This window comes from Sorex fumeus, unplaced genomic scaffold, assembly GCF_029834395.1.
Source record: "Sorex fumeus unplaced genomic scaffold, SorFum_2.1 ptg000007l, whole genome shotgun sequence".
NCBI classification, from domain to species: Eukaryota; Metazoa; Chordata; class Mammalia; order Eulipotyphla; family Soricidae; genus Sorex; species Sorex fumeus.
In genome coordinates, this window is record NW_026606064.1 from 59,921,046 (window position 1) to 59,931,889 (window position 10,844).

The following is a 10,844-nucleotide window of genomic DNA, read 5'->3' on the forward strand; positions in this document are numbered from 1 at the left end:
CCCATGCCCAAGTCTCCTTTTTTTGCAGAAAGGAGCGAGGGCCACCTTGGAAACCGCCGGGAGCCCCGGGCGCGAGTGGCCGTTCCAGGCGCAGTCTCGCGTGTGGCCGAGAGTGGGAGTCCCAAGAGGGAGCTCCAAACGGGAGGGCCGGGCGCTGGGGTCTGCTTTCAGCTTTCTCTGCACACCCCCGCCCCACCTCCGCCCTCCCGCTCGGCTCCTCCGCCTGCAGCCGCCCGCCCTGTGATCAATAAAGCCCAGACAGACAGACTGTTGATCAGTTGGAGCCGCTTAGTTCTCCTGGGTAGACAAGGGACGCGAAGCCGGCTAGAGACACTTAACGAAAATTAGCAAATCCAAAAGCACCCGGCGCCAGCGAGACGACACTGGCCGAGACTGACACTCAATTAACCACCCCCCAAACAATCGCAGGCAAACACACAGGCTGACCCTGATCAATATCAGCTCAGCAGCGATCTCCCTAAGATGCTAATTCATTTATTAGACTTGCGGGGCTGCGGGCCTCCGAAGTACCTAAAAGCGGTTCGGAGGGTTTGCTGTTGTTGTTGGTGGTGGTTTGTTTGTTTGTTTGTTTGTAAAGAGAAATTCAACTTAAAATTCTTATCTGGGGCCACCCTCTTTTTCCCCCTCCGCCTAAATTCCGAGATTAAGAAAAGTCAATCTTTTGCAAAATATTTTTTAGGATCAGCCAGTGGTTCCCTGCCTGATAAAATGTCAAAGGGGGAAAAAAAAAATAAGCGCATTTAATGCTAAGGTAGTAGATGTAAAGTCAAACTAAGGGTATAGAAGTGATCTTTAAGACTAAGAAAAGTATATGTCTGGAAGACTGAAAAATCAAGGTGAACCTTGTAATTTAAAGTTGTTGAAAGTCTGCTGGACTACAGGATGTAGCTAATAAAATTGCCTTTGTAAAAATAATGTGTTTATATGCAGGGAAAAAATAGTTTCACAAATGGATGCTCTGATCATTATTTCACTGGATCAGAACTGCTTCTAAAATGGAGATGAGGCAAGCAAGGTAGAAGTTTAAGAGGAAATTAAACTGCTCTGGTCACCCCATAAACAGCAGGCACTTCTCAAATGGGGAGGGCTGAGCCTGGTAAGAAGTCTGATTAGAACTTCCTAGCAACTAATGCTTTGACAAGTTAACAATTGTAAGGGCTTCATGCAGACAATACTTTTTGTGTAATGATGCCCTGATAATTAACTAGAGAGTCAATCATTAGCTAAAAGGAAACTTTCAGAATGGCTTCGTTAAACTATTTTGTAATTGTCCAGGTAGGCCAGGCTCAGTGTCCCTGATGAAAAAGATTTTGGAAACTAAAGAGGAAGTCACAAACAGTGCTGTTGGACCATGGCGAAGATTTACATGGTACACAATGTATAGAGAAAAAAGAGATAACCAGCCACAGAAGGAAAAGTCCAGAAGATCTCCTAAAAGTAGTAACATGGGGACTGACTCCCCTAGAATAATGAGGATTGAAAGCGGATCATTACAAGTCCAGAGGAAATTCATTGATTGGGAGGAGAGGGTCAGGGGGGAATGTGAGTGGGGAGCAGGGATAGGAAGATGGGACTACAAGCAATTCTTTGTTCCACGAGTAAAAAAATGTGAAGCCAGGAATGGGCAGACAGCACTGGAAAATAACTGCATTTCCTGGTGTCTAATGGAAGAGAGGAGGAGTGGTTGTTGGTGAAAGTTTTATTAAAGACACTTTCCAAGGGTCTTCTCAGACCACTTCAGAGAATGTTCCCTGGCTCTTTGGACAGAGATCAATCTCTAGAGATCATAGGAGACATACACTTTCATAGTCCACATGTCTGCAAAAAAAAAAAAAAAAGGAATAAAAAATGACAGCCTGGCATAGAGCAGGTCTTGCGTACCATCCAAGCACTGCATACATACCCCTCACCCCCGCAGCACTTCTGGCTATGCAATCCCCTACCGGAAAGACAGAGAGGGGTGGGGGTGAGAGAGAGAGAGAGAGAGAGAGAGAGAGAGAGAGAGTGTGACAAAGAGACAAAGATGTTCAGAATAGTGAAGCTGTAAGTCAAATTAATTTTCAGTCACCTGAAAGTTAATGCAGTAGCCTCAGTGTGTTCCATTTCAAATTTTTCTTCTATATTCAACCCAAAGTAACTAAACTATGGTACTTGTATTTTCTTTACTCAAAAAAAATTATTTTTCTGCACCAAGGATCAAACTCATGGCCTCACATGTTTAAGGCAAATGTTCTACCCCTGTGCTACATCCCCAATCCCTTTGTATTCATTTTAGCCTTCCATAATGTACACATTTTCCTTTCCAAACTCAGTTTAGGGACTGGAAGGATAGCTCCATGGACTGGGTCCATGGTTTGCACGTAGGAGACCCTGAGTTTGATCCCTGGAATTCATGGTCCCTGAGTACTTTCAGGAGAAAGCCCCCAAAACGAAGAGTAAACCCTAAAGTACCACGCAATGTGGACCTCAAAACAAACAAACAAAACAGCTCAGAATAAAATCTGTGGTCCTTTCATTCTTCAGACAATGATGTCAACTCTTTTGTTTTTATTATAGTTTAATGGGCAGAACATTTAAATGGCTAGAAATTAGGTTCAAGAGAAACAAATCTGTACTTTAATGGTTTGAGAGTAGGCATGGACTCCTCAACTAAGTGAAGGAGAGTGTCTCAATCAATGTGGAGAATCAAAATTGGTTTAGGGATAATATGTCAATTACGGGGCTATATCGATAGTTGAGAGAACAGGCAACACTTTTAATTCAATTTAAACTCTTAAGGAAAATTGCTTCTCTACAGAATTTTACTCGCATTTTGTACATAACTCATCTCTTATTCTCCTGCTTACAGGCAAATAAGGAAGGAAATGGTATAATTTAGTGTCCTTTGGAAGTTCAGATTAAAAATGAAACTCAGAGACTAGAGAGATAGTCCAGCAGGTAGGGCGCTTACTTTGCACACAACCAACCCAGGTTCAATCCCTGGCACTGCACATGGTTCTCCTGAGCACCAGTAGCAGTAATTTCTGAGTGCAGAGCCAGGAGTACCCCAAGAAGCGGCATTCCCCCACTTTCCTTTATCTGGGTCCTTAGGGAGATTGTAAACACTTTAAGATCAAAGAACATTATAATCCTCTCTTTCCCCTTTGGTGTCTTTCATGGTATAGACCTGGATAAATTTTAGTTTTTAATGAATTAATGAGAATGAGTGAGTTTGAATGGGAAAGGGACTTGTAGAGACAAGGAAGCACTAGATAAAGAGGCTTCATATGCCATTTCCATTAGCCAGGGCATTATCCCTGGGCAAATCAATTTTTTTTTTCTGTGTCCTCTTCCATAAAATGAGGGCAAAGCAGACTGGAGATGTGGCTCAGTGGTAAAGCTCATATCTTGCATGCTTCAGGCCCTGGGTTCAATTCCTAACACTTCATAATAAAACAAACATTTAAATGAGGACAAAGATGAATTACTTCCAAGATTATGACAAGAGAAACTGGAATCTGATCTGACGATTTGTTGACTGTAAATCGCTACAAAGTTGTTCAACAACTTTCTCTAGAAACCAAGATTTTAGAATCCGAAACAACAGTGCAGTGGGTTGGGCATTTGCCTTGCATGTGGCTAACCCAGGTTCATTTCCAGGCACCACACATGGTCCCCTGGGTCCCTGGAGGAGTGATCCCTGATCTCAGAGCTAGGAGTAAGCCCTGAGTGCTCCTGGGTGTGACAGGAGGGAGGGAAGGAAAGAAGGAAGGGAGGGAGGGAGGGAGGAAGGAAGGAAGGAAGGAAGGAAGGAAGGAAGGAAGGAAGATTTTAATTAAGTCTATTTTTGAATCATCTGAATATATTCATGCTAGCTTCAGGACTTCCTAGGTGGTTTCCGGATTTTCTTCTCCCTGGAGCTGAAGATTTGAGGCGCAGATGATAACGCGGCCAATCCAGCCTGGCCAGGATGATGCTATCTCTCTAAATACAGCATGAATTGTGCCAACAAAGGTTAGCTCGCAGGACTGGTGATAGTCCAAGAATCAGCCTAGACAAATTGGTCGGCTAACTCCTCATTAGGCAAGAAATTTAGCTGCTCACGGAGGCCATAATTCACGTATTTGGTCTTCTGGAAAACCCAAGAGGATTCTTCTACATCATAACAGTATTCCTCTGAATGACCTATCTCCCATTCAGGAGCATTTTCCAAGGAATTCTGAATTCTGAAGCTGCTTACTTGCTGTCACTGCAATGCATTTCCCATCAAGCTCCAGCTTGATCGTGGATGTACTGGCCATAAACTGGACTCATGAGACCTGCATTGTAGAATGGTTGATCCAAGGATTATGGAAGAGATTCCTGCTCCAAAGCAGGCTCCCTCCGGCACCCTTCTCCTGCCTACTTGTTCCAAAAGCTTCTAGAAAGTGGAGTGAGTGAGTGAGTCTGTTTGGGGCTGGTTTGGAGAGGCACTGACGCTCCTTTTCTTTCCAAATTCTTTAAGGCATCCTGCAATGCCAGGTGTTTTCTGGAAATAAATGAGTTCGGACCCTGCTGAACGTAGACAACACAGAAAAAGAAGACCTGCGTTTTTGTATTTTTGCCAGGGCTAATGTCTGCTGAGACAAGTCTTCTTGTTTCTCTTAAGATACCAAAGTCTTACAAGAGGGGGGAAATATATAACGCCAGGGAGAAGGATGTTAGATGAGGGTGAATCTTCTATATGAGCATATTCAGGAATTTTTTTAGAAAATCAGAAGTAATTTTCTCCATATATATGATACCTATATATCTAAGATATATTTATTTATCCCATATATATTTATACCCAAACTACAAAGCAGGTGGTAATGCAGGTCCCCCTTAGTTTCCATGGAAAACAGGAAAAGCAGCCACAGCCTGAGCGCCCTTTTGCACCCAACGGGCATCAGCGTCGCTCCGAGAGTGGCCGAAGGCGGTGAGAAGCCCCCAGCTCCATCCCGAGGCTGCGACGGGCAGGCCGAGGTGGACGCATCGGAACCGAGTGCGAGCGAGGCAGGAGAGCGAGACCGCGCAAGGGCTCCCCGGGTGGGGGTGCGGGGAGCCGAGGCGCGAGCGAGGCACCAATTACGGTAATTGAAGGTAATGGTGCCGAGGCGCCAGGGAGCTCCGCGCCGCTCCCCGGCCCTCGGCCCCGACCCAGGCCCAGCCGCGCAAGCGCTCGGCCCCGCCTCGGCCCCGCCCCTGCCCGCCCCGCGCTCAGCTCCGCCCCGTGCTCGGTCCCGCCCCGAATCCCCCTCGGCCACTCTGGCCTGGTGGGCTCTGCAGCTGCAGCTGATCGCCCGCTAGCTCCACTGCCCACCCGCCCGGCTGATTCGGTGGCTCTCCGCAGCATCCCTCCCCTGGCCTGGATCGTACGTTTAACTTCTCGCCCAGGCGGGATTACTGAAGCACTTGGGTCGCTAGAGCTGCTTTTTCCCACTGGCTCCGTCCTGGGGCGGAAGCTTGAAGTGTGTGCTTATTGTATATATAATACATATGTCTATATAGTAGCACTGTAGCACTGTCCTCCTGTTGTTCATTGATTTGCTCCAGCGGGCACCGGTAATGTCTCACAAAAAATTGTGAGACTTGTTACTGTTTTTGGCATATCAAATAGATCACGGTAGCTTGCCAGGCTTTGCAGTGCAGGAGAGATACTCTCAGTAGCTTGCCGGGCTCTCAGAGAGGGGCGGAGGAATTGAACCCAGGTCCACAGCGTGCAAGGCAAATGCCCTACCCGCTGTGCTATCGCTCCAGCCCGTCTATAAAGTAGTACTTTTTTTTTTTTTTTTTGCTTTTGGGGTCATACCCAGTGATGCTCAGGGGTTACTCTTGGCTCTGCACTCAGGAATTACTCCTGTTGGTGCTTGGAGGACCATATGGGATGCCAGGGATCAAACCCAGGTCAGCCTTGTGCAAGGCAAACATTCTACCCGCTGTACTATGGCTCCAGCCCCTATAGTAGTATTTTAATGGCAAATATTTTGCATCATTATAAATCTTGGGGAAATGCAGAAAGGAAGAGGCAGGGGCCAGGGTGGATTTCCCTAAGCCAGGTCCCCGGGCAGCCCAAATACACAGAAAAGGGCCACCAAGGTGGCCTGCATCCTGGGCCCGGCCTTAGGCTCTGCATTCAGGAATCACTCATGGTGGGCTCCCAGGATGCAGCAGATAGAGGCCAGGTTGGCCGTGAGCAAGGCAGGTGCCCTACTTCCTTGGCTCTGGACCTGCAAGGTGGAAAGATAAAAGGGACTTGAACAGCAGGATATTGAGAAGGATAACTTCCAGGGTGCATATCCCCGGCCCATTAGGAATTTTCCTCCACAGCCATTCTTTCTAATCTTGCCCTGCCTGTATTCTCCCTTGGGAGGAGGAGACACTTGAAAGTCCCTTTCAACCCTGAGACACTATCATTACAGAGACTGCTTCTCTGTCATTTCCTTTGCTATTATAGGTGACAGTGCTGTGTAATTTTCAGAAGTAGGAAAGTGCTGGCGCTAGAAGTCTTGTAAGGGCCTAGGTGTCCACTCGGACCCGCTGAGCTGGTCCCAAAGCAAGGTTTGCTGGGGGAAAGGGCAGAGAGGAGCAGGGCTTGAGAAGGGCTAATATCAAGCAACCAGGGCCAGTCCTCCCCTCACAGGACAGGGTTATTGGCAGGAGTTATTGAGAACCATGTAGGATGGCTGACATACATGCAGAACGACTGCAGGTAGCAGAACCTTTGTTTTGTTGGTTCTATTGTTTATTTTTTCTTTTGCTTGGGCCATACCCAGTGTCACCAGCCACTGCTCCCAACTCAATGTTTGGGGCTGCTCCCAGTGGTGTTTGGGGGACCTTGGGCTCCTGGGATTGAATCCCAGGCATGTAAAGTCTGGGTTCCAGCCCAACAAAACCAAGGAGGAAAATCTCAAGGTTCTTGCTTGCTTGCTTCTTTTCTTCTGGATTTTGCTTTATTTTGTTTTTGTGACAACTGGCCATGCTCAGGCACTGACTCTCAACTCAGGATTCACTCCTGGCTGTGCCCAAGGGACCATATGGGATGCTGAGGATTGATACCGAGTCTACTGCATGCAAGGCAAACGCCCTACCTGCTGTACTATCACCCCAGCCCCATGTTCTTCTGTTTTTTCTCTCTTTTTTCTTTCTTCCTTTTATTATTATTATTATTATTATTATTATTATTTGAGTTGGGGGTTGGGCTCCTCTAGGTCACGCACTGAGCTTACTCTTGGCTCTGCACTCATGAATTACTCCTGATGGTGCTCGGGGGAGCATGTGGGATGCCAGGGATCGATCCCTGGTTGGCTGCATCCAAGGCAAACACCCTGCCCACTGCACTATTGCTCCGGCCCTGTTTCATTGTTTATTTTATACAGGAGCATTCTCAGTGATGCTGGGCCTTGCGATACAGGCCTAATGGTTTTTGGGACTCAGACACAGCAGTGCGGGGGAACCAGCAGAGATGTAAGCAATGGAGCTCAGAGAGGCCTTGCAGTGCTGGGGTTCAAACTCAGAACCTCGTTGCATCACTTATGCTCTTCCCCCAGCCCCTCAAAACTGTTTTAAACCTGTCTTCCTCCAACCCTGTGTCACATTCACCAATAGCTTCTGTCTGCCTTCATTCAGGAGACAACTGAACAGATGTAACTTTCCTCTCATCCGTATCCAGATCCATTCTGGCAGATTCTTAACCACCTTCCTCCTCCATCAGTCCTTATCATATCAGGACAGAAGGAGGGGAGAGGAGGAAGAAGGGATGAGCTAAAGGCAATTCCTTATCATTCATTTTCCTGGCTTTTACTAGCACATATTTCAACTTCGCCCAGCCCCACTTTCTCCTTCTCCTTCTTCTTTTCTTCTATTTCTCTTTTGGTTTTGGTTGGGGCCACACCTGGTGGTGCTCAGGGCTTACTCCTGGCTCTGCTCTGCACTCAGAAATGATTCCTGGTCAGCCTCGGGGAAACTAGATGGGATGCTTCAAACAAAACCAGGGTCTACCACGAGCAAGATAAGCACCCTACTTGCTGAATTATGTCTTCCCCACAGCTTCCTTTCTTGAAGAAGCCTCTCTCCTCCCCACAAATCATTCCCAAATGTCCTGCCTGTCTCATGGGCCTGGAACAAGAGCAGAAGTCCTGGGACTCTGCCGTGGCTCTTGTGTTTGTTTTTGTTTGGGGGCCGCATTCAGCTGTGCTCAGAGCTTATTCCTGGCTCTGGGATCACAGCCGGCACTGCTTGAAGAACCATATGCAGGGAATTGAACCCATGTTGGACGCGTGTAAAGCAAGTGCTTTATCCACTGTCCTTTCTCTCTGATACTACTCGTGCATTCTTCAAAAGAGTGGGAAAAAAAGTTTATTATTCTGATTTTTTTTTTAATGTTGGGCACAGTGGTTTACAAACCATTTACTGGTACACTCTTAAAGTGATTTAACCGAGGGTTCATTCTCCTGAGAAAAGTTAAATCCCCCCACATTAGGGCAACCTTTCTTTCTATGCCAATACTGGAACTTTCGCATCTGTGGCCGCTTTTATTTTCCAGAGAATGAAATGCCCACAGTCTTGGCAGCTGCAGAATTCCCGTGCCCCTGGCGGGCCCGCGGGCCCAGGGGGAACGATCCTCTCGCTTGTCTCTCTCGCCCTCTAGTGGTCGTTCGGAGCAGGGCTGGGAAGATCCCGCCCTTCACCCTGCCTTGGATGGACACAGGGTTCTGGAGGGAAATTTCGACTCATTATTTTTTATGACCGCGTCTCAATGTGATGGGTTGACCTCAGCAAGAGGACTGTGAGTCCTGTTCCCAGAATCTTCATAGAGCTTCAGACTATAATGAACAATTTCCTCTCTGTGTGGAGGACTGGGAGAAGGTGGCAGGTCCAGGCACGCTGTGGCTCCCAACAGCGCCCACTGTTCTTGGAAGCACCCTGCTGGCCAACTTGGGTCATCCGCTTGTAAGCCGGATCCTCCCAGCGACATGGGCATATTCCGGGCCCCCTGGCACACTCTGGGGGGTTGTTGTTTTGGAATGAAACATGTGAGCTGAACAGAATCACCAAAGGGCACTCATTGCCCCTAACCCTCAAATTCTAAATGCAGGCATTGTTTCTCCACATCCACCAACCTTTTCGGAAGACTTCAACTTCAAAGAGTAAAGAATCTCAAAACAAAGACCCCTGCCTTTCCTAATCTGCAGAGAGTGAGTGACACCCCCATTAACTAAGCGTGGGAACATGTGTGTTTTTGTGATTTGTCTGGCACGGCCCACGTTCCCTCCATGGAACCTGAACACAGGACTCTAAGGATGGTTGGCCTCAAAGCAGAGAAACTAAGGAGAGAAGTCAGCCTCCAGCTGGCCGCTGAATCACGCAGCTCCTCTGTACTGAGAGACACGGATATCAGCCACTCTTTGATTTAAATCATGGATGAGCCCATCTGTGGGTGATGTTAACCCCCTTCTAGGAAATACCAGGTCAAATGTCCCCTCCTTCCCCAAGAGGCTGGAACTGGTGACATCACACTCTCTCTTCTGGGCTCAAGACTCTCCCTTCTGGCTGGATTCAAAGGTAAGCTGTAGGTAAGGGCCAGCCTTGTTTTTTTTTTTTTTTGGTTGTTGTTGTTGTTTGTTTGTTTTTTTTGGTCACACCCGTTGATGCTTAGAAGTTACTCAGGAATTACTCCTGGTGGTGCTGACCATATGGGATGCCAGGAATCGAACCCAGATAGGCCACATGCAAGGCAAACACCCTCCCCACTTTACTATCGCTCTAGCCCCAAAGGCCAGCCCCTTCTTCTGCTTCACCTTGAGCAAGAGAATAAGCCCAATGCTAGAGTTTCAGAGCTAAGATTCTGTTGAAACATTTTGGCAATATTAAAAGGTAAAAGAAGAGGCAGGAGAGATAGTACAGCAGGTAGCGGGCTTGCCTAGCACAGGGCTACGCACAGTTTCAATTCCCGACACCCCAGAGGTCCCTGCCTCCCACCAGGAGTGATTCCTGAGGGGGATGTGTCCCCTAAACCTTAATTAATTAATTAATTATATAAAATGACCTCTTGGCATGTGGAGAGATTTGAAGGTAAGGGAGTAAATGCAGCAGAGAGGAGAGAGAAACCATACAAGCTCATCCTGAGAACCACACAAACTGATCACATGGCTGGACTTCTCAAGCTCTCTAAATGCTGATAAGTCGAAGTTGAACTTCTGGCATCGAGGCTTGGGATGATTCTTGGATTTTAGTTTTCTTTTCTTTCTTTCTTTTTTTTTTGTTTTGTTTTGATTTTGGGGCCACACCCACGGTGCTCAGGGTCTTCTCCTAGCTCTGCCCTTCAGGGTCACTCTTGGCAGACGGTCAGGGGCCCATGTGAGATGTAAGGGAATGAACCTGATCAGCCATGTGCAAAGCTATTGCTCCAGCCACAATTTCAAGTTTTGTCACAAGACTTCACTGTTTCAGTAACTCTTAGGGATTACTTCCACCAACACTCGATTTGCTTTGCAGACCTTTCCGTTAGACCTTGCCCTTCTCCTGTGGAAAACACTCAATAGAAATTCCCAACGCCAACCCTTCATGGTCACTAGAAACACAGGTAGAAACTGCTAGAAATCACTTATCATTGCTAGTAGCATCAAATCATTTTCCAGTACTGCCCTCAGGTATTTTAAGACTCCCTTGAGTCTTAAAGTTTTGCTGTCAAAGGCGAAATTCAATACTTAGGTCTCAGTTTTGATGTTTAAAATCTATTTTTTGCTTTTGTGTGTGTGGGGGGGCAGTTCACACCCGGCGAGGCACAGGGATTACTCCTGGCTCTGCACTCAGGAATTACTCCT